The 25045-nt window shown below is 42.3% G+C and overlaps 1 protein-coding gene across 4 annotated transcripts in view; it reads left to right on the forward strand.

Annotated features, from left to right (window-relative positions):
* The window catches only part of FUT8 (fucosyltransferase 8), a 241304-nt gene that overhangs the window by 79038 nt on the left and 137221 nt on the right, over positions 1–25045 (forward strand). For 2 of the 4 annotated variants that reach the window (XM_054027425.1, XM_054027426.1), the window contains exon 3: positions 3113–3203. The exons of the other annotated variants lie outside the window; for them this stretch is intronic. The gene's annotated coding sequence lies outside the window, so the exon portion shown is untranslated. The remainder of the gene's footprint in view (positions 1–3112; positions 3204–25045) is intronic. 4 annotated transcript variants of the gene reach the window in all.

A 25045-nucleotide genomic window follows, 5' to 3' on the forward strand; every position in this document is an offset into this window, starting at 1 on the left:
AAACTGAAATGAAGAAACTATTCTCTCTGCACCTACAGAAGAGATTACTGCTGTCAAAAGCTGGTTTAGCACTTCAGCATACTCTGGTTCCAGGTTCTTAGTCAATGACTTCCACCAGTTCAGTGGTGTGACTTTCTGTAAAACTTTGTACTGCTTGAATACTATCTTTTTTAATTTTAATTTAAATAGTTCAAATAGATTACAGTAAGTTTTGGCTTTCACATGATTTGAAATTCACTTTTAAGTAGATTTATTTTAGAAAAGAAAAATCCAATTTAAATAAACATTTTTATAAATATTGATTGTTATCCACCCTGTACACAACTTACTTAGATCCATGGCTATGTGACTGACTACTTATTCTTTCTGCAAGTAAACTTGAATATTGTGAGGACAGTAAGGATGACATTTCAGTTTTATACTTTTAAGATGGATAAACAAGCATGTAAATCTTTTTGTAGAGCCAGGAGAAATACACTAAAAGAGAGTGGGCTTGGAGCAACACGTGCTATTTCTCGAAAGAGAACTAGAATTAACAAAATTCAGTTCTCTGATTGTCTGAATTATGTTTTTTTGGTCTAGTAGGTCTTGAAGGAGGCTGTTGATGTTTGCTTTGGCATTGACGAGGAATTTATTGAAATTTTGAGTGTTTCAGTACATTACCTCACCACCTTGAAATTTATTCAGTTTTCTTGCATTTTGTTTTTTCCCTGATCTTTATATTCCTTTAATCTTGTATATTCAAGGGTGTGTGTCTGTGTAATTGGATAAAAATATTTAAAGGAAGTAATGTTTTTATAAGTAAGCCTTATGTTTATTCATAAATTGAGTACTGTGGTACTTATTTTATCAGAGATATGATTAAAAATCACTGTTCCATAATGTCTTTTCCATTCATTCTCACTAAAAGTTATGATTTTTTTTAACATTAATTGTAAGGTTTAAATATCAAAATAATAATTTGGTAAAAAGACTTTAATTTACTTTGGATTTGGTGTAAAATATTAATATTTTATACTCGTTCATAACATCTTTCATCTAAGGATTTGAAAGTGCATAGTAAAGATTAATTAATTAAGCATCAGACATCACAATGAAGTAGGCAAGTATTAAATTCTTCGCTGGTGGAAAACTGAGGCATAGTGACATTATGACTTGCCCAAGTTACTCAGTGAGTCAGTGCAGAGTATGAACTACTTTTGACATTCAGCCATTCTATGACCACTAGACCATGTTGTCCCTGTTGTAAATATGATGATATTAAATGAAATGTGGTGATTTCTAATTATGATTTAAAGAAGTGTGTCTTTTAAAATCGTTGTCTGAGGTAAGCTACTTTTTAAGATGGCAAATCAGTCTCAAAAATCCTTCAGTAGTTAAATGAAAAGCAGAATTTAAGGCATCTTAAGGACAGAAATCAGATACTCTTTCGGCTGTATTGCATAACAGAAAATTTACAGGAAAATGTGTTTATAGAAAGTTCAGGGACTATGGCCCCAATTCAGGATAATTCATAATCATGTCCTTATGTTCCATTGGAGTTTATTGGGACATAAGCACATGCTTAATGTTAAATGCATGCTTAAGTATTTTCTTCTAATAGAGCCTAAGAACTGGGGGGATTCAGAACATTTAGGATTACAAACAGAATAGATAACCTACAATACTATTGCAGCCTCTTCTTTAACTGACCTGCAAATGATTGCTGCCTACTGTTAAAAATGGGCAACTTTTATAGGAACAATCCATCACATCTTCAAGCAGTTTTGATCTATGAGCAGAAAGTAGACCAAACTTGGGAAAACAGTGGATTCAGAACATTCAAGATTATATTTTAAAAGAGAATTGTATATAGTCTCAAGTAATTATCAGCTGTATATTATATCTCCTGTAGACCTCCTTCAAAAACGTTCTTATTTCTATAGCTATGACTTGCACTGGCTACTGGAAATCCCATTCATTACAATAGCTAGAGTTGAGCTAGCCAAAAGTTATGGTGGTTATTCATTGTACTGTTGTATGTAGGAGACATCAGTATCTCAATATTTGGGTTTTGGAGCACCCTGGAGGCTTTGTCCTAATTTTTAAAGTGAGGTGGAGGAGTGCCTCAGTGTGTTCCAATGGTTCGGCCAATGCACATCTGGCTGATTGGTGAATCATTTTTCTGTTTAGAACCTCTTATTTGGAAGGATAGAACCTTTGCTATGGGGATTTGAGAATGGTGGGATTAAAATGGAGACACGAATGAGGGATGGATAAGGGGGATAATGCAGAGTTTTGTGATCCCAAACAGTAGTGTTATAGGCATTACAAGCCCTCGTGTGGATGCACCCACTAGATCAGGGGTCGGCAATCTTTCAGAAGTGTTGTGCCGAGTCTTCATTTATTCACTCTAATTTAAGGTTTCGCGTGCCAGTAATACATTTTAATGTTTTTAGAAGGTATCTTTCTATAAGTCTATAATATATAACTAAACTATTGTTGTATATAAAGTAAACAAGATTTTTAAAATATTTAAGAAGCCTCATTTAAAATTAAATTAAAATGCAGAGCCCCCCGAACCAGTGGCCAGGACCCCGGCAGTGTGAGTGCCACTAAAAATCAGCTCGCGTGCTGCCTTTGGCACGCATGCCATAGGTTGTCTACCCCTGCACTAGACGTATACATCAAAAATTAGATATTTAAATTTACTAAACTTGATTGATTTTTGGTAGATTAATGTTGACAGAATTTTATCTAGGAAATATATAAATATGTGTTTCCAGTCAAGAGCATCTTATATTTTTTTGGGATCACCTTAGAGTGGTTTCTGAGATGTTAAAATTTATTAATGAACCTATTCTCAGATATCATCTTTCTAGTATATTTGTAACATGTATTGTCAAAATAATCTTTTTGACGTATTAGTTCTTCAATATTTAAGTGCTTTCTGTTATTTGATGCCATTTTGGCAGTATACATGTTGAACAAAAACTAGTAGAGTTGAAGACAGTGAATATATCATTTTGTATTTTTACAGTTGCACTTTGGGCAGTGGCAGGTGCTTGCTGTACTACAGAATAAAATGCTGTCATTGAAATTATGACTAATTTGTTTGGGTTTTTTTGAGCAGTTAATTTCACCGACTGCTGGATCAGAGGAAACAGTTATTTCCTTGGAAGCCCATCATACAACTGTTTCTATTTCCTACTGTCATGGAGAAGGTAAGTTGTTTTTCAGATTTATTGATTAGTGTTCATATCTGACACTTGGAAATTGAAACTGAATGAACTGTGATTCTTCTTCAAGTGATTGTTCATATATAGATAGATGGATATAGATATTCCATAGTTGATAAGTGCATGCCTAGTGCACTCAAGATAGAGATTTTAATCAGCAATACTGGTTGGGGAAGCACTTACACACTGCATGTCATTGTGCTTCCAACTGAGGGCCAAAAGGATCAGGCCATCACAACTACCCTCAGTTCCTTCTCACTGCCCATGGCTATGAGTCTGAGCTCTCCTCTTTTATCATGCATGCCTTCTATAGTCCTAGTAACTACATTTTAAATAGTCAGTTATTTAGTTAGCAGTAGTTTAGTATTTCTTGTGTAGTTTCTATTTTTCCCTGTTGGGAACAGTATTTCGTTCTCCCCGGGAAGTACTCGGTATCAGTTCGCTCACCATGATAAACCATAAGTCCTTGGGATTCAAAAATTGTCCATCTTGGGAAGCTGTCATGCTGCTGATTGATAGTCATTTAAGATGTTTGATCTGCCTCAAGGAAGCACACATCCCTGACAGGTATGACACTTGCAGACCATTTTAGATCTGCAAGATAAATTCACATGTTTAAAGAGAACTTATCAAGAAAGAAAGTCTTGCCTCGGGATGCTTCTCCTTGAACAATCAGTGCACCCAGCCTCTGATCCAGGCTTCCCAGCCATATAAGAACATAACATAAAAACAACCATACTAGGTGAGACCAATGATACAACTAGCTCAGTAGCCTGTGTTCTGACAGTGGCCTATGCTAGGTGCTTCAGAGGGAATGAACATAACAGGCAATCATTGAATGATCAGAGACTAAAAAGAATGAGGAGTACTTGTGGCACCATAAAGACTAACAAATTTATTTGGGCGTAAGCTTTCTTGGGCTAAAACCCACTTCATTGAATGCATGCAGTGGAAAATACAGTAGGAAGATATATGTATATATATATATATATGTATGTGTATATGTATATATATATATATATATATATGTATGTGTATACACACACACACACACACACACACACAACATGAAAAAATAGGTGCTGCCATACCAACTCTAACGAGACTAATCAATTAAGGTGGGCCATTATCAGCAGGAGAAAAAAAACTTTTGTAGTGATAATCAGTATGGCCCATTTCAAACAGTTGACAAGAAGGTGTGAGTAGGATGAGAGATCCTCTGAGTGCTTCTGCGGCTTCATCTTCCTGGATGGTTGAAGCAGCCACCAAATCTTCTGTCTTTACAAAACCCTTTGGAGTCAGAAGTAAGAAGGAATGTAATTTCCATAAGGAGAAAATATGCAGCTCGCCTTCTCCAAGTTTGGCATCCAAACCTTATAAAACCGCCAGACTTTCAGACATAAGGGTAGCTCAAGACTTAGATAGTTCTCTGAACACCCTTTCTGATAGTGAAGTTACTGAACACAATGTGGCCATGGACTTACCTCCGATCTCTTCTGGTACCATACTGGCAAACGTAAGGTCATCTGTACTGAGATTGCATGATTAACTCTCCACAGCACTGGCTACTCTCATACTGATACAATCGGTACTTATCACGCTAGTATTGTTAGTGAAGCACCAATGTCTGGTTTTGTATCTGTGGTTCTGGTACAGACCCTATCTAGATTACATGTAGTTATACTCACTACTCTCATGCCTGTATCCTTGATACTGACATTGTCCGCTTTTTTTTGGCATCAAAGCTGTATGTTGTTACAAAGGCCTTACCATTTTGTTGGGAATCATGCTCTCCATTTTTTGCTTCTGTGAAGTGCCTTCCTTTATCATTGACCTGGACTCTGACCCCAGTACCGATGACCATATTGGTACCAGGTAGAGCATGTCCAATTTATATTCGCATTACTTCAGTGGCCTCCCTTTCATGAGGACTATTTTTACCACAGCTCCTTCAGAAGAAAATGGAGAGTCTTCCTTTGCAAGATTTGCTTTATCTGGACTTTCTGGACCTTATACCCCTGGCAAACCTCTGAATCAGATTCACGTTATTATAGAAGGTGCTGACTTAGGAAGCCACACCCATGGTACCCATTGGTTTGACCTCCTGTGCCTTATACCTACAACCATACTTGGAATTTCTGTGCACTTTGGGAATAGTGGCACCAATTTGGGGAGGATTAGGAGAGGGCAAATGCCCCCACCCTCCGAGGTTTTTGCTCTTGCTCAAAGTTCCATAGGCTGTGGAGCTGGGGGAACCATGGCCTGACCACTTTTAAGTAGTGTTCCTGTACTAAATCAGTATGGCTGCTGTGGATTTGTCCAGGGCACCACTGAAGCTGTGTGCTTGCAATGCCACTCAAATTTTGTTTGGCTGTCTCTCCGTCTGGATGGAGGGGCAGCTAGGCCAAGTGTTGTTGCACGGAGTCTATTCTTGTACAGCAGAGCTCAGACGGTCCACTGAGAACTCGATTCCTGGTAGCACTGGTTAATGCACTGTGTGGATAAGGGGGAGACTTTCCAGACCAGGGTCCCTACAGGGGGAGAGGAATGAGTGGAAACCAGAATTGGGTCCCTGCTGGGGGAATGGCGAGGACTGAAGTTTGCCCCCCTCCCCCCCACACTCCCGCAAGGAAATATCTGCATTAGCGCCACTGCTTGGGGACCTCCTTTCCATAGGAGACCTATTTCAGCTACCTATCCTAGACCCAGAACCCCATCCTCTGAACCGTCCAGAAGAGAACCAGTACAAGAGGTTTCTCCACCTGATTAGGACTTGCAGGAGACAGATCAGTCCATACCTGTACACATCTTGTCATCCCCAGATGAAGCAGTGGCCCCAGAACTGTTGTCGACCACTTATGATGACTACAGGGTTTTTCAGGAGCAAGGCCCTTTATTTTTGATTTATATAAAAATAGAGTAATTCATAATTAATTTAAGTATCAGAGGGGTAGCCGTGTTAGTCTGAATCTGTAAAAAGCAACAGAGGGTCCTGTGGCACCTTTAAGACTAACAGAAGTATTGGGAGCATAAGCTTTTGTGGGTAAGAACCTCACTTCTTCAGATGCAAGAAGTGAGGTTCTTACCCATGAAAGTTTATGCTCCCAATACTTCTGTTAGTCTTAAAGGTGCCACTGGACCCCCTGTTGCTTTTTTCATAATTAATTTGTTTCTTACCAATTTCCACCAGAAATTTGGACCACTCAGATACCTGAAAATACTCATTATATTAAGAAAATCCAATGCATTACATTAGGTAGATTTGTTTGTGTTAGTGGTTAGTTAATCTAAGTGTATATGTGAGGCTGTCCGTTAAAGTAAGGCAAAATAGTGTTGAGTCCTAAATAAAGAAGTGCTGAAGGTTAGCAAGCTGCCATCTCCTCCTTCCAGAGCAGGGAGTCGGGTCAGAAGAACTCCTACTTTTCTTTATTTTTTGCTTCTTTTTACTGTCCTTCTGTTCCCGATATTTACCCCGAAAACTGAAATTAATTTTTTGCACCAATTTTCACCTGTTTTTTAATTTTTCCAGTGAAAATTCCTGGAAAATTTTAAGCATAAAAAACAAAACAATAATGAAGGGCCTTGTTCAGGCATTCATGAGGATAGACTCAACTCTAGAAATCCCAGCCAAGGAAGTTCAGGACAGGCCACATAAATTGCTACAGATCTTACATAGGTCAGTATCTGGACACCTCACTCTCCCCCATCAATGAAAATATGTTAGACCTCGGGCTGTTGATTAATCACAGTTAACTCATGCGATTAACTAAAAAAAAAAAAGAATCGAGATTAAAAAAATTAAACAATAGAATACCAATTGAAATGTATTCAATATTTTTGAATGTTTTTCTACATTTTCAAATATATTCATTTCTATTACAACACAGAATACAAAGTGTACAGTGCTCACTTTATATTTTTTATTACAAATATTTGCACTGTAAAAATAAGCAAAAGAAATAGTATTTTTCAATTCACGTCATACAAGTACTGTAGTGCAATCTCTTTATTGTGAAAGTATAACTTACAAATGTAGATTTTTTTTTTTTTTTGGTTGCATTGTTTTGTTTTTGAGTGCAGTTATATAAAACTTTAGAGACTACAAGTCCACTCGGTCCTACTTCTTGTTCAGCCAATTGCTAAGACAAACAAGTTTGTTTACATTTACGGGAGATAGTGCTGCCTGCTTCTTATTAATAATATCACCAGAAGGTGAGAACAGGCGTTCGTATGGCACTTTTGTAGCCCGCATTGCAAGGTATTTATGTGCCAGATATGCTAAATATTCGTATGCCCCTTTATGCTTTGGCCACTATTCCAACGGATATGCTTCCGTTCTGATGATGCTCATTAAAAAATAATGAAATAATTAAATTTGTGACTGAACTCCTTGGGGAAGAATTGTATGTCCCCTTGTCTATTTTACCTGCATTCTGCCATATATTTCATGTTATAGCAGGCTCGGCTGATGACCCAGCACATGTTCGTTTTAAGAACGCTTTCACAACAGATTTGACCAAACGCAAAGAAGGTACCAATGTGGGATTTCTAAAAATAGCTACAGCACTCTACCCAAGGTTTAAGAATCTGAAGTGCCGTCCAAAATCTGAGATGGACGAGGTGTAGAACATGCTTTTAGAAGTCTTAAAAGAGCAACACTCCGATGTGGAAACTACAGAACCCGAACCACCAAAAAAGAAAATCAACTTTCTGCTGGTGGCATCTGACTCAGATGATGAAAATGAACATGCGTCAGTCCGCTCTGTTTTGGATCATCATCAAGCAGAACCCATAATCAGCATGCACGCATGTCCGCTGGAATGGTGATTGAAGCATGAAGGGACATATGAATCTTTAGTGAATCTGGCACATAAATATCTTGCGATGCCAGCTACAACAGTGCCATGTAAATGCCTTTTCGCACTTTCAGGTGACGTAAATAAGAAGCGGGCAGCATTATCTCCTGCAAATTGTAACCAAACTTGTTTTGTCTGAGTGATTGGCTGAAGTAGGACTGAGTGGACTTGTAGACTCTAATGTTTTACATTGTTTTATTTTTGAATGCAGTTATTTTTTGTACATAAGTCTACATTGTTAAGTTGAACTTTCATGATAAAGAGATTGCACTACAGTAATTATATTAGGTGAATTGAAAAATACTATTTTTTTTGTTTTTTTTACAGTGCAACTATTTGAAATAAAAATAATATAAAGTGAGCACTGTACATTTCGTATTCTGTGTTGTAATTGAAATCAATATATTTGAAAATGTAGAAAACATTCAAAAATATTTAAATAAATGGTATTCTATTATTGTTTAACTGTGCGATTAATCGCCCGATTAATTTTTTTAATTGCTTGACAGCCCTTGTTAGACCCCTTAAAATGTTATGGCAGACACCAGTATCAGTGACACCCTCTTCAAAACATAGAGACTGATGTTACCAGGTCTCAGGCAGCAGGGTGTTCAGAGGAGTTCAAATACATTGTAGCTGAAGGTCAGCTGTTGGCTAGAACATCACTCCGGCCACCCAGATGCAGCTGATACAATGTTTAGGTCGATGGCAATGTCTGTCACAATGTGTGAATGATCCTGGCTCCTCCTTCCTAGAGAATTGCAGATAGTTATTGAGGATTTGCTCTTTGAGGGTCGTAATTTGTTTAATGATAACACTGATGATGCCCTTTGCACCCTAAAAGATTCAAGGGCAAGCTTTAGGTCATTAGGGCTATATACACCAGCCCCTAAACACAAGCATTTCAGACCTCAAGCCTACCATAGGCTGCCTATTTATCAGTGCAGACCTATGGACCCTCCCAGAAAACATAAAAAATTCTCAAGAAGGCCCTCATCAACAGCTATGATGTTGTTACAACCACCTCACTTGTCTTCCAGGCAACAAATTTGACTACTTGCTCAGAAGCTGCTTACTAGTGACTGTGGATCTTCCCATCCAGTCCCCACTGTTTTGGGGACAGTTTGTCTCACTTGCACCATTTCTAAAGTGCTATAACAGATAAGTGGGTATTGGAGGTTATGTGATTCAGTTTCACTCCCTACCCTGTCCTCACCTACCTTTCCTGTCCCTATTCAGGGACTCCTCTCACAAGAGCGTACTAGAACAGGAAGTACAAACACTTCTCTCTCTATGCAGTAGAGGTGGTACCACATCACGTTAGAGGAAGAGGATTTTACTTGAGGTATTTCCTCATTCCCAAGAAAAAGGAAGGCCTCACCTTCACATAAGAGCTCATAGCTTATTCATCTAGCCTGCATAACAGTATTTCTTCCCATGCTATGTGGACTGACCGCTCGAGTCATGGCAGACAACACATCATTACACAGGGAGGATTAGGATTTCCTTTCCCAATCTCCTCTGGCAAGAAGCCTCTCGGCCTGGTATATCTGTCACCAAATCACACTAGTAGCTCTGAATCACAGAATGTCCTAGCAGGCAATTTACAAGTGACCACAAATGGATTCTCAATGGCTCCATCCTACTAAGTGTATTCCACCAATGGATGGTTGAGCTGTTCATCACAAACAAAATCAAAAGGGCCAAATTATCAGCTCAGGGGTGGGTCTAAGCCTGGGTTCTCTGTCAGATGCTTTTCTTACTTTGTGGAATCCAGAGATAATGTACTGGGAATCCACTGATACTGTTAACACCAAGGAAACTGAGGCCGGACTCGCCAGTAATAACCATGCCAGCCCCAACTTGGCCCAGACAGTTCTGGAATATCAACCTAATGAACCTGTCGAGATAATATCTCAGAACAAGGGGAGGATTCTTCATCTGGACCTGATGTCATTCACCTAACAGTCTGGATGCTAGCTGGTTAAATACTATTGAAATAAGCTGTTCTGCTGTGGTACAGAATATATTGGTAAACAGCAGCAGGGACTCTAGCAAGATCACCTATGCAGACAAATGAAAGAGTTCTCTGTTTGGGCAGCATGACACCACTTGTCTTTTCTAGTCCCTCCAATTCCTGTTATTCTGGACTACCTGCTATCCATAAAGAAGTCTGAGTTACCCATCATCTCTATCAGGGTTATATTTCACATCAATATCAGCTCACCATCACCCCATTGAGAGTCTCAATGTATTTTCCCACCCTACAATTGGTAGATTCTTAAAGGCCTCATTCATCTGTTCTGTATTCTGGGAAACCTCTCCATCCTGGGGCCTTTACATAGTCTTATCTGGATTAATAGGTCCTCCCTGTGAGACCCTAGCAACATGGTCACTGTGTACCATCTTTTTATGAAAATAGCCTTAGCAGCTAGAAGGATTTGAATCAGATGATTCATCGGCTGGTTTTCTTTCCCAAGCCTCACTCCATCCAAGGGAAAAGCAAATTGCACACCCTGGATACAGTTAGGGTTGTGTCATTATATCTGGACAGGACAAAAACATTCAGGGGCTCCCCTAGGCTATATGCAGTGTTTGCGGATAGAATATCTACCCTAAAACTATCTAAATAGGTAACTATAATTGTATTAAACCATGCTATGAGTTAGATTAGAACCATCATTGCCTGTTAGAGCCTGCTCAGGAGGGTTCTGCTGCTTCCTGGAGAATCATATCAGATTCTGAAATTTGTAGGGTGGCTACATGGGGATCAGTATACGCTTTTACACAATACTATTCCCTAATCAAGACATCAAGATCTGATGTCCCTCTTTGGCAGAGCTGTCCTGCAATTATTATTTCAATAGACTATGAACACCGACCTGCTTGCAAGTCACCAGACCTGGTATCCATTTGGACAGTCACTCAAAGAGGAAAGAATGGCTACTAACCCTAGAGTAACTATGGTTCTTTGAGATGTGTTCTCTAAATGTGATCTGCAACCCTCCCTTCTTCCCTGCTGTTATGGAGTCCTATACCATCTGGATTCAGTATTGGTAAAGAAGTTTGAGGTATGCTTGTGCCTGCTCTGCTCTTTATGCCTTTGGGGGAGCACGGCACAGATGTGGCTCTGATGGACAGTGCTGGCCAAAAGAATCCAGTATGGGACACATGCACACTAAAAGTGCAATATGTGCAGATAGCACATCTAGAAGAATCACAGTCACTGAAGGGTAAATAGCTATTCCTTTTCAAAGAAGCACAGTTAAAGGAAAGCAATTTTCCTCCTCTTTCTCAAGGAATAGAATAGTGTAGTCAAATTAAATTTTATGTATATTTTTCATATGTTTCCTTTAATACTGAATGTTAGACTCTTAAAAAAGCTGTTACAAATATTGGTGTTGCTTTTGGTTTAATGATGTATATGAATAGTGCCCACCAAATACTTTGAAAAATATCCAGTACAGGGAAACTACATTATTTGCCTTTTTTTTTTTAAACCTTGTGATTAGTGAATTAGTCTGAGTGTAAAATCTTTGCCATGCCTGCTGCTACTCCCTTACAGATGCCAGCTTCCTGATGAAGTGGGTTTTAGCCCACAAAAGCTTATGCCCAAATAAATTTGTTAGTCTCTAAGGTGCCACAAGGACACCTCATTGTTTTTGCTGATACAGACTAACACGGCTACCACTCTGAAACCTTGTCTATATTGTTTACCTTCTGTTCACCACAATGGGCAATTCAAAGTGTTTCTATTGAAATGCTATACATGGTTTGAACCTAACCTATTAAAAAATCACATCACTTTCTGTGCACCATCACAACAGCTGAGAACAGTTGATGTATCCTTGCTGCACTCAGTTTCTAGATCAGAACATCTGAGGCTCAGGGCAAGGAGTTCTTTGTAGAGAACCCGTAATTCTGAAATTCAATTTTTATGTTGGTCTGCCAGAGTCCAGATTTGTTGACCTCTAGGACATAGTATAAAAGCAATATAGCGCCTGCTTGAGAGCAGAAGGACTCTTTAGGATATAATTGACGACATAAATTTTTGTACATTTGAATTAACCCCCTTCCCCACAAAACAACAACAACCCTAGAGATACATGTCATGGGTGCAATTGTAGAAATGTAAAAATTAGTAAAGTATCTAAGTCCTAATGCTGATCCTGCAAGTAAAAGGGTTTTGGTCATGGAGAGGAGGGTAGAGAATAACTATTGTTGGACATACCCCATCTCCTGCCACGCAGACACGGGAAGCCTAGCAGTGCTAAACTATTGCTGAATATAATCCGAAGAATAGAGTAAATGTCTGTTACTCCTCTCCTATGTGGATTTGTGGTTAGATGGAAACAGTTATTTGCTCACTTGGAACACTGGGAGATATGTGGTCCTGCTTTGTTTAGTCTCCACCACTCTTTCCTTTCCATCTCTTCCCCTCCCACTGCTTGCACACCAGACACAGCTTTTCAGCTGCTTTGGGCCCTTTCATTCCTGAATAAGGTGATTTGATGTGGGCACAGCAGCACAATGAGGGCAGACACATGTATGTTGTTAAGTCGTAGACCTCAACTTTATTAAACTTTAAATCTGCTGCTGGGACAAAGCTGAAAGAGGCTACACTCGGTTAAATCCTGGGAGCTGGGGCATGCTGGCTAATCAGCACCCAACTCCCTCAGCTGGCCAGTGGGTACCAGAGACTCCCGGGGAGGAACTACTTAGTGTCACCCTCCCTTCCTGCTGGGACTGTCCCCCTTTCACCACTGGCCCCATCAAGTTTCCCCACCCATTGAGGCAGGCTGGTGGTATTTAGGATTGTATTCTAATTTAGGAAAGAGTCCATGCATAAAAAATAATTACCATTTTTTTTCTGTGGTTGTCTATCCCTTCCATTTCAGTCAGCTTGCGTGCATTTTGGCAGTTCACCATAAAATGATGCACACAAAATTATATCTCCAACCATGAAAGGGTAATGTAAGATCATATTTTTGTAGACTTTCTTAATTTTAATGTGTTCAGTTAGATTTCTGCATGCTTTATTATGAAAACCTTAGTTTTATAATTAAACCATAGTTTACATGACTACTCGATATAATAAAACAGACCTATGAAACCTTTTGTGTTACCTCTTGGTGGAGGTTTTTAATTTTAATAGCCCCAAATAGAAGAATGCATTTGCTGCATGTTGTCTTGTACGTTCTGAAGTTTTATGGATTTGTTTTGTTTAGTTGCAAAACAATGTGCATTCATCCAAAACTGGGTTTTAAATGTCAAGCATGTAGTATAACTTCCATGGCATATAAAATTAGTACTGATATTAGCTGAAACAAGTCTAAGTTTGGCTTTTTCGAGTAGTGGTCCCTGTAAGTGCTCCACTTTAGGTGTGCATGAGCCCGTGTTCTTCCGATCATAGATTTTTGGTAGTAATGTCTGTGTGGTTTACATCTGCGCCCTGTGTATCCTTGTGCTCTGATCCGAGGGGCATATAGGGGAGGGTGGATCTATTGCCTCCCTTCTTACCTTCACCTGCAGTTAGAGATGGAGTGTTCTGGGGTCTGTTAGTTTCAAGCTTAGTTAGCTCACTTGTTTTTAATCTTTTTATTTTACTTAAATGTATTTTATTTATTGTTTTTATTAATTCTACACACACGCTTAGTGCTTTTGGGGTTCCCTCCCCCTTTGCTGTTTTTGGGGTCAGGACCTCCTCCCCTCTCCCACTTTGGCCTCTCTGTGTGTGCATCCTCTCTTTGTATGCCTTAAACCCCAGGCTTTAAACCCTGCCAGACCTGTAATAAGTATTTTCCTCTCAGTGATGGATATTTTAGCTGCAATCACTGTCTCAGATAGTCCCACAGCTTCAGCTCCAATGTCCAGGGGACAGCTTCAAAGACTTCAAAGCTCTTTAAGAAGAAAAGAACTAGATCCCATGATACAGAACCTAAGAGGAGGGAGAAGTTGCTGCAAAAGTCAGGAATCAAGGAGACTTCATGTCCCGGTATAGATACTGCTGATACTTCTAACTCCTCCAGTACTGAGATCGCACCACATCAGTGAAGACCTCCAGCATGTCGGACACTGAGAAGTCTCTTGGCAAACAGCCTCATTTGGTACCAACGTTGGTATGCTCCTTGCAGTCCTCCAAACACAGGGACTCCTTGAAGAAATAGCCTTTGACCCAGGCACGTGGTTCTGTATGTCATGGACATAAGGACTGTATGGATCCAGCTGTACCAGCCTCAGTACTGTCAGATGCATTGCAGTCACTCAGTATCCTATCTCAGTAGTACTGATTAGATTCCTCTCTCAAGTAGATTGTCAGAAAAACCTAAATCTCCTCTACCGAGAAGGATCAAGAGGGATTTTCTGCTGGTTCCAATGTACCCTTCAGTGCTGCTGCAACCTCAGATGAAGACACTTCTGCCAGTACCAACTCAACCACCAGTACAACACAGTCACTGGTACCAACACTTCTGCCCCCCCTCACTAGAAACAGGAAAAAATATCTCCTTGAACTCCGAGATCTCCATCCAAGATTCCATTACCTTTCTGTTTGAACCTCCCTCTCCTGAAATGTATCTAAAGGAGGAGACCCCCGATACCAGTTGACAACAGATCCAACAACCTTCATAGTAGGAGCACCTTGGGGCCCCTATCCCTTCCTTTATGTTGCCTTTAAGGCCTTTAGGCATGTTTATTGGGCCTTTTGTAATCCCTGGGTCCTGTACAGAGGCCTGTTCTATAGGATGCCCTCATGTAAGAGGATCCCCCAAAAGTGGCAACCACTGGTACCCCAGAACCCCCTCCTCAAAAGGACCCTTTAGAAGAACAAGAGCTGAGAGTGGAGGAGGCCCTGCTATCAAAGACCCCTTCCTTGCCAGATGAAGCAGTTATGTTCCCTCCCTCCTCCTGTGAGGATGACTTGAATTTCTTCCAAGAACTCATGAAGAAGGTAGTTGAATCCTTACAGATCCCCTTGGAAGAGGTGCAAGAGCCATAATGTGCTTTGGTAGATAACCTACGCACCTCTCCCCAAAGCAAGATAGCCTTACCTATAAATAACCTCCTTCTGTCACTAGTCCAAGCAATATGGAAAACATGGGCCATTATCCCACCTACTTGCAAGAGGGCTGACAAGAAGCAAGATCCCAATCCTTGTATGCAGAGGCAATAAAACTTTGGAACTAGTGTATAACCCACCAAATAAACATCTTAGTGGCATATCTGTTAGGTCTGCACAACGCTATAACAGACGTGCTGAGCAGACATTTCTGTCAGAATCAAAAATGGGAAATGTGATCTATGCTACTGAAGATTTTTCTCACCTGGGGCTTCCTAGAGAGAGACTCTTTGGGACACCATCCAACATAAAATGCTGCTGATTTTGCTTGAGGAGGAAGTCACAGTTGCAACTCTTTTTGGGAGAAGCCTTCCTAAAATTTTGATGTCAAATTCTGCTATATGCCCATCCCCCCCAATACCATTGCTCTTTAGGGTCCTGAACAAACTAAAGCAAGAAAAATTGGTAATTATCCTCATAGAACCAGCCTGGTTGAGGCACAATATGTTTCCTGGATCTGATTTCCTTGTGTCTGCATCCACCTCTCTCACTTTGACAGTAGACCTACTGGCCCAAGAATCGGGCACAATAATTCACCTCAGTCTCTCCTTGCTATATCTCAAGGCCTGGCTCCTTGATGGCTCTTGGGTGTAGAAAAGGATTGTTCTTTTGAAGTAGAGAATATGCTGTTGAATAGTTGTAAACCTTCCAAGAGAAAGTCTTACCCTAAAAGTGGAAGAGATTTCATTGCTGGAACATCCAGTCGGCATTTTCTCCCTTGGAGTCACGCATCATCCACATACTTGAAAACATGCTGAATTAAACTCTGGGCTTGTCACTCAGCTCTATCAAAGTCCAACTGGCTGCCATTACAGCCTTTCACCTATCAGTTGAAGGGCTTTCAGTATTCATGCACCCTTCAGTATTCACTTCAAGGTTCATTAAGGGATTGACCAGCCTTCCTCACATCAGAGAGCCTACTCCACCATGGGACCTTAATCTAGTTCTCAGTGTATTGAGGAACCATCAAGCTGTTCTGTTCTCCATCATGTGGTCAGAAGGGTAGGGGAGTTTGGGAGACTTGTGACAGATCTACCCCACATGGTATGTAACCGGGACAGGATGATTCTATGTCCCCAACCTCATTTCCTGTCCAAGATCTCCTTGGATTTCCATGTCAGGACATTCAGTTGCTAGCGGTTTCCCCAAAACCTCACATTCAAGACAAGAAGCTATTTTTCATACTCAGGAGCTGAGAAGAGCCCTTGCATTCTATCGCAAAAAGACCATGCTCTTCAGAGCCTTTTCTAGGCTCACTTTCTTGCAGACAAGATGAGGGGAGCACCTCTTTCCACTCAGACTATGAAAGTGTGTGTGTGTAAGTGTGTTAACATGTTATGAAGCTTCTGGAGTGCCTCCCCAGCAAAGGTGACTTCCCATTCCACTAGGGTACCTCTATTGCTCTGCTTAAACACATACCCATGTCAGACCTGTGTAAAGCTGCCACCTAGTTGTCTGTTTACACTTTTTCCCAGTGGAGATGCAGCCTTTGGTGCGGCTGTTCTCCAATCGGTATTCGAGCCATCTCCTCAGCACCCACCTCTGTAGTTGGGACACCACTTGGGAATCACTTAAAGTGGAGCTTCCATAGGGATTGCTACCTAAAGAAGGAGGAGAGGTTACTTATCTGTACAGTAACTAGAGTTCTTCAAAGTGTTTTGTCCCTATGGGTGCTTTACTGCTCTTCCCCCTTACCCTCTTCTTTGGAGTCCTTGCCTTGGTTGGGTTTCATAGCTGAGAAGGAACTGGAGTGGTGATGAGTCAGTCTTCCCCATAGGCCCTCTGATTGGAGTAAAAGGATATATAGGGCGCAGGCATGGACCCAGTAGGTACTCTACCGAAAATCTCGGATTGAAAGTGCTTGGATGTGCAAAGTGGAGCACCCACAGGGACAAAACATCTCAAAGTCCAATTATAGTGCATGTAAGTAACCTCTCCATTTCACAGCATTTGAAATGTATAGAGATGATGCATATAAAATAGCAAACTAAAGGAAAATATATACAATAGTCTCATGCATTTCAGTTAGTCTGTTTATGTTAAAGGAAGGAATCTTTGACATTATTATTGTATTACAGTAGGATCTAAAGGAAAGGCCAAGCCACAAAACAAGATTAAATTAGCTAGGGATATAAAGAGTAACAAGAAAAGCATTTTATCAATACATGAGAAGCAAGAGGAAGACCAAGGACAGGATAGGTCCATTACTCATTGAGGAGTGAGAAACAATAACAGAAAACACAGCAATGACTGAATTGTAAAATGCCTTTTTTTATTTTAGTTTTCAGCAAAAAAGTTAGAAGTGATTGAATGAGACACTGATGTTCATTATGTTAAACAGGGGGGATCTGACTGGTAGGCTACGTTTATATTACAGCCTATGTTGGCAAAGCGTATGAATATTCCACTCCCTGAGTGACATAAGTTACACTGACACAGGCATTTGTGTGCACAGGGCTATGTCGGCAGGAGAACTTCTCCTGCTGACATAGCTTCTGTCGCTCGCGGAGGTGAGTTTTTATGCTGACAGGAGAGCTCTCTCCCATCAGTATAGAGAGTCTTCACCAGACACGCTGCAGTGGCACAGCTCTACCGGTACAGGTGTGCTGCTGAAATGCTGTACATATAGACATGGCCTAAAACAGAAAGAGAAAAAGTAAAGAATTACTTAGACAAGTTAGAAGTCTTCAAGTTATCAGGGCCTGATGAAATATATCCTAGAATACTTAAGGAACTGGCTGAAGAGATCTCTGAGCCATTAGCAATTATCTTTGAGAACTTGTGGAGGACAGGCAAGATCCCAGAGGACTGGAAAAAGGCAAGTATAGTACCGATCATAAAAAGGGCAATAAGGACAAGCCATGAAATTATAGACCTGTCAGCTTAACTTCGGTACCCAGAAAGATAGTGGAGCAAATAATAAATACATTTGTAAGCACTTAGAAGAAAGTGAAGTGGTAAGTAACAGTCAATGTGCATTTGTCTAGAACAAATCATGTCAAATCAACCTAATATCCTTCTTTGACAGGGTAACAAACTTTGTGGGTAGTGGGGAAGCAGTATATGTGTTATCTCAACTTTAGTAAGGCTTTTGAAACTGTCTCCCATGACCTTCTCATAAACAAACTAGCGAAAAATATCCTAGACAAATCTACTATAAGGTGGGTGTACAACTGGTTGGAAAACTGTACTCAGAGTAGTTATCAATGGTTCACAGTCAAGCTGGAAGGGCATATTGAGTGGGGTCCTTCAGGGATTTGTCCTGGGGCCGATTCTATTCAACATCTTCATAAATGTTTGAATAATGGCATATAGAGAGCACTTGTAAAGTTTGCGGACGATACCAAGTTGGGAGGAATTGCAAGTGATTTGGAGGTCAAGATTAGAATTCAAAACGATGTTGGCAAACTGGAGAAATGGTCTGAAATAAATAGGATGAAATTCAATAAAGACAAATGTAAAGCATTACACTTACGAAGGAATAGTCAACTGCACAAATACAAAATGGAAAATGATTACCTTGAAGGAGTACTGCACAAAAGAACCTGGGGGTAATAATGGATCAGAAATGAAATATGAGTGAACAATGTAATATTGTTACTCACAAAAAAGGTGAACATCATTCTAGAATGTATTAACATGAGTGTTGTAACCAAGACACAAGAAGTAAGTCTTCCACTCTACTCAGCACTGATAAGACCTCAGTTGGAGTATTGTGTCCAGTTTTGGGCACCACACTTTGAGAAAGATATGGACAAACTGGAGAAAGTCAAGAGGAGAGCAACTAAAATGATTAAAGGTCTAGAAAACATCACCTATGAGGAAAGGTTGAAAAAACTGGGTTTGTTTAGTCTGGAGAAGAGAAGACTGAGGGGGAGCATGATAACAATCTTCAAGTATGTTAAAAAGTTGCTCCCCTTAACCACTGAGGACAGGACAAGAATTACGGGCTTAAATTGTCGCCTGTAGAGGGAGATTTAAGTTAGACATTAGGAAAAACTTCCTAACTGTAAGGATAGTTGAGCACCGAAACAAATTGCCTAGGAAGGTTGTGGAATCTCAGTCATTGGAAGTTTTTAAGAACAGGTTAGACAAACACCTGTCAGGGATGGTCTAGATCAGGGGTTGGCAACCTATGGCATGTGTGCCAAAGATGGCACAAGAGCTGATTTTAAATGGTGAGGCAGCGGGTTGAGCAGGACCCCGGCAGGCAGGAGCGTGCCATTAAAAATCCTGCCCGACCCAGCCTGCTCTTCTCTGCCCCCCACCTACCCCTCTCTCTGGCAGGGGCAGGGGGCAGAAGCAAGCTTGGTCCTGCCGGCTGCTGCTGTAGGTCAGGCTCCACCGGCAGCCAAGCTTCCCCCTCCCCCGCCTCTTCCTCCAGCGTGCTGCATCGAGCCCTGCCTCCTCTCCCTCCCTGCCGTTGATGGCCCTTGCGAGGGAGGGGAGAAGAGCAGCCCCCGTGCCCTCGCTGCTCAGAACGGTAAGGAGGCAGAGAAGAGGCAGGGGGAAGGGGGGTAGGAGTGGGGCATATCCCTCCAGTCCCCTGCTGTGAGCCACTCGGGGCAGGGGGCTGGGAGCACCCTCCTGATCCCAGCCCACCCCACCCAGCCCTCTGCCCTGACCCCTGCACCCCCCTTGCACCCCAGCTCCCTGCATCACCCCCACAGCCCCATCCCTGACTCCTGCACCCTCCACACATACCCAGCCCCCCCACACCCTATGCCCTGACTCCTGCACCCCCTCACTTGCCCCCAGCCCTCTGCCCTGACTCCTGCACCCTCCACACATATCCAACCCCTCCACACACCCCTGCCCTGACTCCTGCACTCCCTATACCCCCTGCCCTGACTCCTGCACTCCCCACACATACCCAGCCCCTCCACACCCTATGCCCTGACTCTTGCACCCCCCCCCACCCTGAGCACTAGGTTGGCAGCAGGCTGAGCGGGGCCGGTGGCTGGGACCCCAGCTGGCAAGGGGCCGGCAGCCAGAACCCCAGACTGGCAGCAGGCTGATCGTGGCCGGCAACCGGGACCCTGGCTGGCAGGAGCCAGTGGACGGAACCCCAGACCGGCAGCAGGCTGAGCTGCTCGGCCTGCTGCTGGTCTGGGGTGCCGGCCCCGCTCAGCCCACCGCCGGTCTGGGGTCCTGACCCCGCTCAGCCTGCTGCCAACCTGGGGTTCTTGCTGCCGGCCCCTTGCCAGCCGGGTTTCTAGCCGCAGGCCCCGCTCAGCCTGCTGCCAGCCTAGGTGAACAGAACCCCAGGCTGGCAGCAGGTTGAGCAGGTCAGCAGCTTAAGTTCAGCATTTTAATTTAATTTTAAATGAAGCTTCTTAAACATTTTGAAAACCTTGTTTACTTTACATACAACAGTAGTTTAGTTATATTTATATATAGACTTATAGAGAGAGAGACCTTCTAAAAAACGTTCAAATATATTACTGGCACCCGAATCCTTAAATTAAAGTGAATAAATGAAGACTTGGCACACCACTTCTGAAAGGTTGCCGACCCCTGGTCTAGATAATAGTACTGCCTCAATGCAGGGGACAGGACTAGATGATCTATCAAGGTTCCTTCCAGTCCTACATTTCTATGAGTGAAAAAGAGGAAATATTAACCTCATTTGACAGAGGGGGCACTGAGGCATAGAGAGAGCTGGGATTTCACCAAATCAAAGCCAAGCTTTCGAGCACTTAGCATGCACAAGTGGGTCTGGATTTTCCAAAGAGCTCTGCTCCCATTTAGGCATGTAAAATAAGGATCAGATTTTCCAACGTGGTCATCATGCAGCAGCCCTGCCTGTGACATTTATGGGCAGATTTTCAAGAGCCCAACACACACTCCTCTGAAGATTTGTCCCCATTTGTGAGTGCTGAGCACTTTTTAAACTCTGGCCTTATGTGGCTTGCCCAAGGTATCCTAGGAAGTCCATGGTATAACGGCGTAATTGAATTTATCTCTTCTCAATCCCAGTCCAGTTCCTTCACAGCAAAACCATCATTCCTCTCTCATGTATAGATTTTTTGATGAAATAATGTTTTGGGGATTTTGCTGATGTTACAGTAGTTTCAGGATCCACATTTTACATTTTTGACAATTTAGAAAAGCCATTATTTTACTTGACTACACACCTGCAGAGACCTGGCAGCTGCACTATAAGCACTATGGCCTCAAACACAGGCATCTCTGTTGCAGAGGATCTGGGAGTTGTGGAGGATCATAACCTCCACATGAGTCAGCAATGTGATGCGGTTGCAAAAAAAAGCAAATGCAATTTTAGGTTGCATTAACAGAGGCCTAGCATGCAAGTCATCGGAGGTGATAGTACCGCTCTACTCAGCACTGGTGAGGCCTCAGATGGAGTACTGTATTCAATTTTGGTCACCAGAGTATCAAAAGGATCCAGAGGCAAGTGGCAAAGATAATAAAAGGGATGGAATGCAAGTCATGTGAGCAAAAGCTGAAGGAATTGGATATGTTTAGTTTGGAAAAGGGGACATGAGGGGGGATAGTGACAGGATAATGATCTTCAAATACTTGAAAGGCTGCCATAAAAAAGATGGAGAAAAGTTAGGGTTGCTAACCCTCCAGGATTGGCCTGGAGTCTCCAGGAATGAAAGATTAATCTTTAATTAAAGATTATGTTGTGTGATGAGATCTCCAGGAATACATCCAACTAAAATTGGCAGCCTTAAGAAAAGTTCTCTCTTGCCACAAAGTGGGCAGGACAAGAGGCAATGGCTTGAAACTGCAGCATAGCAGATTTAGATTAAATCTCAGGCAAAGCTTCATAACTGTAAGAACAGTAGGGCAATGGAACAGACTGCCTTGGGAGGTTGTGGAAGCTCCTGCACTGGAGGCTTTCAAAAGGAGGCTGGATAGCCATCTGTTTTTGATAGTTTAGACCCAACAAATCCTGCATCTTGACAGGGAGTTAGACTAGAAGACCCTTGCGGTCCCATCTAACCCTGTGGTTCTGTGATTCTACCAGATGACAATCCAAGTTGTTTATAAAGTCCTCCCCCTGTTTGTAGCACACCAGAGGTTCTCCAAAAAAGGCAAACAAAAAAGAGGTCCCTTTCTCTGTCTTCCCTTTGCAAGAAATGAGACTTACTGTAAAAAAAAAAATAAAGGCAAAGGTGGCCTGTCTCTGAGGAAGTCTTTCTGGGGGTCAGTCTTTTAGGGCTTGGCTTAGCAGCTGCTCTACAATATTTAATTAGGGTCTACCTCCAGGCCCTCCTCTTTGGAGCACTTTGCTTGACAGCTGGTCCATGCAGTTTCCAGGACGGTGAGTCCTGCGACTGTCTTCATCATGGCTGATCTGTTTCTGAGGTGTAGCAGTTGTCTTGTTCACTGACCCTTCCTGTGGTAGGTGATCCTGTGACCCTTCCCTTTTTTAAGCTCCACCCCTCCAGGCAGAGCAAGCCTTAGAGGTTTGCCTTCTTAGGGCTGAGTGAGCCCAGAAGAGCTTGTTAGTCTGTCCTCCAGCAGAGTGAGGGTGTACCCCATCACACCTCAGCCAGTTGACCCTTCATATTGGCTCTGTTGGTGACCATAGAATCCCTACACTAGACATCCTGGATCCATCCAGGAATCCCACCATACCTCCCTCACGCAACACCTATCGGCTGCATCGGAGTATGACGGAAGAATCCCATGCACTGCTACAGACTAGGGACTGAATGGCTAGGTAGCAGTTCTGCAGAAAAGGACCTAGGGGTCACAGTGGACGAGAAGCTGGATATGAGCCAACAGTGTGCTCTTGTTGCCAAGAAGGCTAACAGCATTTTGGGCTGTATAAGTAGGGGCATTGCCAGCAGATCAAGGAACGTGATCGTTCCCCTTTATTCGACATTGGTGAGGCCTCATCTAGAATACTGTGTCCAGTTTTGGGCCCCACACTACGAGAAGGATGTGGAAAAATTGGAAAGAGTCCAGCAGAGGGCAACAAAAATGATTAGGGGTCTGGAGCACATGACTTATGAGGAGAGGCTGAGGGAACTGGGATTGTTTAGTCTCCCGAAGAGAAGAATGAGGGGGGATTTGATAGCAGCCTTCAACTACCTGAAGGGGGGTTCCAAAGAGGATGGAGCTCAGCTGTTCTCAGTGGTGGCAGATGACAGAACAAGGAGCAATGGTCTCAAGTTGCAGTGGGGGAGGTCCTGGTTGGATATTAGGAAACACTATTTCACTAGGAGGGTGGTGAAGCACTGGAATGCGTTACCTAGGGAGGTGGTGGAGTCTCCTTCCTTGGAGGTTTTTAAGGCCCCGCTTGACAAAGCCCTGGCTGGGATGATTTAGTTGGGAATTGGTCCTGCTTTGAGCAGGGGGTTGGACTAGATGACCTCTTGAGGTCCCTTCCAACCCTGATATTCTATGAGGCAGGAGTGATTGAACTGGATCCACAGGTACCGATGGATGTTTCATCATTCTCATCTGGTCTTAACAAGAAGACTGAGTCGCTACACTCATTGAAAGTCTTTAGACCAACTCTCTGCTTTCTCAGCATTTAAATCGTGGTTCCAAAACCACCATAAACAGGTGTACAAGCCAAGACTGCCTCCCCAACCATCATACTGCCAGCGATCATTCCAGCCACCATGCAAATGTCAGTGTACAAAGGCCTAGATATACAGCTGCCTTTACCACAACTACAACTATCCAGCCCCATCCACTATCCAGGAGATTTTTCCTGTGACAATCAAGAACCGCCTACCCCTATTGATGCCATTGTTTACTACCCCCTCAACCTTTGTTGTGTGACCCAGCCTTTTTGCCCATAATTTGAGGACAGTCACAACAGACGAGTGGGTACTATTAATCATCCACTGTGGCTATTCTATAAAATTCTCAGCCTCCCTTCAAGGACTGCTCTAGCGGGGAGATTCTTTGTCAGTGGGGAGATTCTCTCCTCCAACAAGGGGTCATAGAACAAGTGCCAAATCAGCACCAAAGGAAAGAGTTCCATTCTCCATATTTCATAGTCCCCAAGAAAAATAGAGGATGGAGACCCATTTTTGACCTTCAGCAATTAAATGTTTTTATTTGCAAATCAAAATTCCGAATGGTTATGTTGGCATCAAAGATCACCTCCCTACAGGAGGGAATTTGGTTCATGGCTCTTGACATGCAAGATGCTTATATTCTTGTGGATATTCATCTGTCCCACAGAAGGTTCCTCAGGTTTATGGTAGGACAATAACACTATTCATTCAAAGTACTCCCATTCAGCCTAGCTACAGCACCCAGGATCTTCATGAAGGTCTTCTCAGTAGTGAGGTCCCAGATGTGATTTCAGGGCCATACAATTTTTCTGTATCTCGATGACTGGCTCCTAATGGGTTGTTCCAGTCAGAAGGTCCAGTCAGTGACTCTATCCTTGCTCCATCTTCTGGCAGCTTTGGAGGCCAGGATGCATATCAACATACTAGAGCTGAGAGAACACAGTCCAGCTTTCAATGCATTTCTCTCACTTATTCAATCCCCCTGTGTCCAAATAGTGTCAGATAGCATGATGACTGTGTGGCCTGATGTGCCCTCACTGGAAATGCCAAGGTCAGGGCAGGCTGCAAAAAGGAGAGCAGATACTCCCAAGACTAGTGGGTAACACTGATTAAACTCCCCAATCAGTCCCTCTGGAACACATTCACAGCTTGGATGGGTCATTGAGTCCTTTGTTTAGAGCTTCATTTGTAGAAAGGTTACTCCAGAAGTAAGAAGCAAGAATGAATACAAAAAGCAGAAGATGCAGCTGCCTTTCATAGTCTTTTGCCATGCAGCTTGATTTTCTTTGTTCCAAACCCAAGCTGCCCAGCACTTGGCCTGGAAGCCTTAGAGTTCTGTCCATA

The sequence above is a fragment of the Malaclemys terrapin genome, chromosome 4, assembly GCF_027887155.1.
Source record: "Malaclemys terrapin pileata isolate rMalTer1 chromosome 4, rMalTer1.hap1, whole genome shotgun sequence".
Lineage (NCBI taxonomy): Eukaryota > Metazoa > Chordata > Testudines > Emydidae > Malaclemys > Malaclemys terrapin.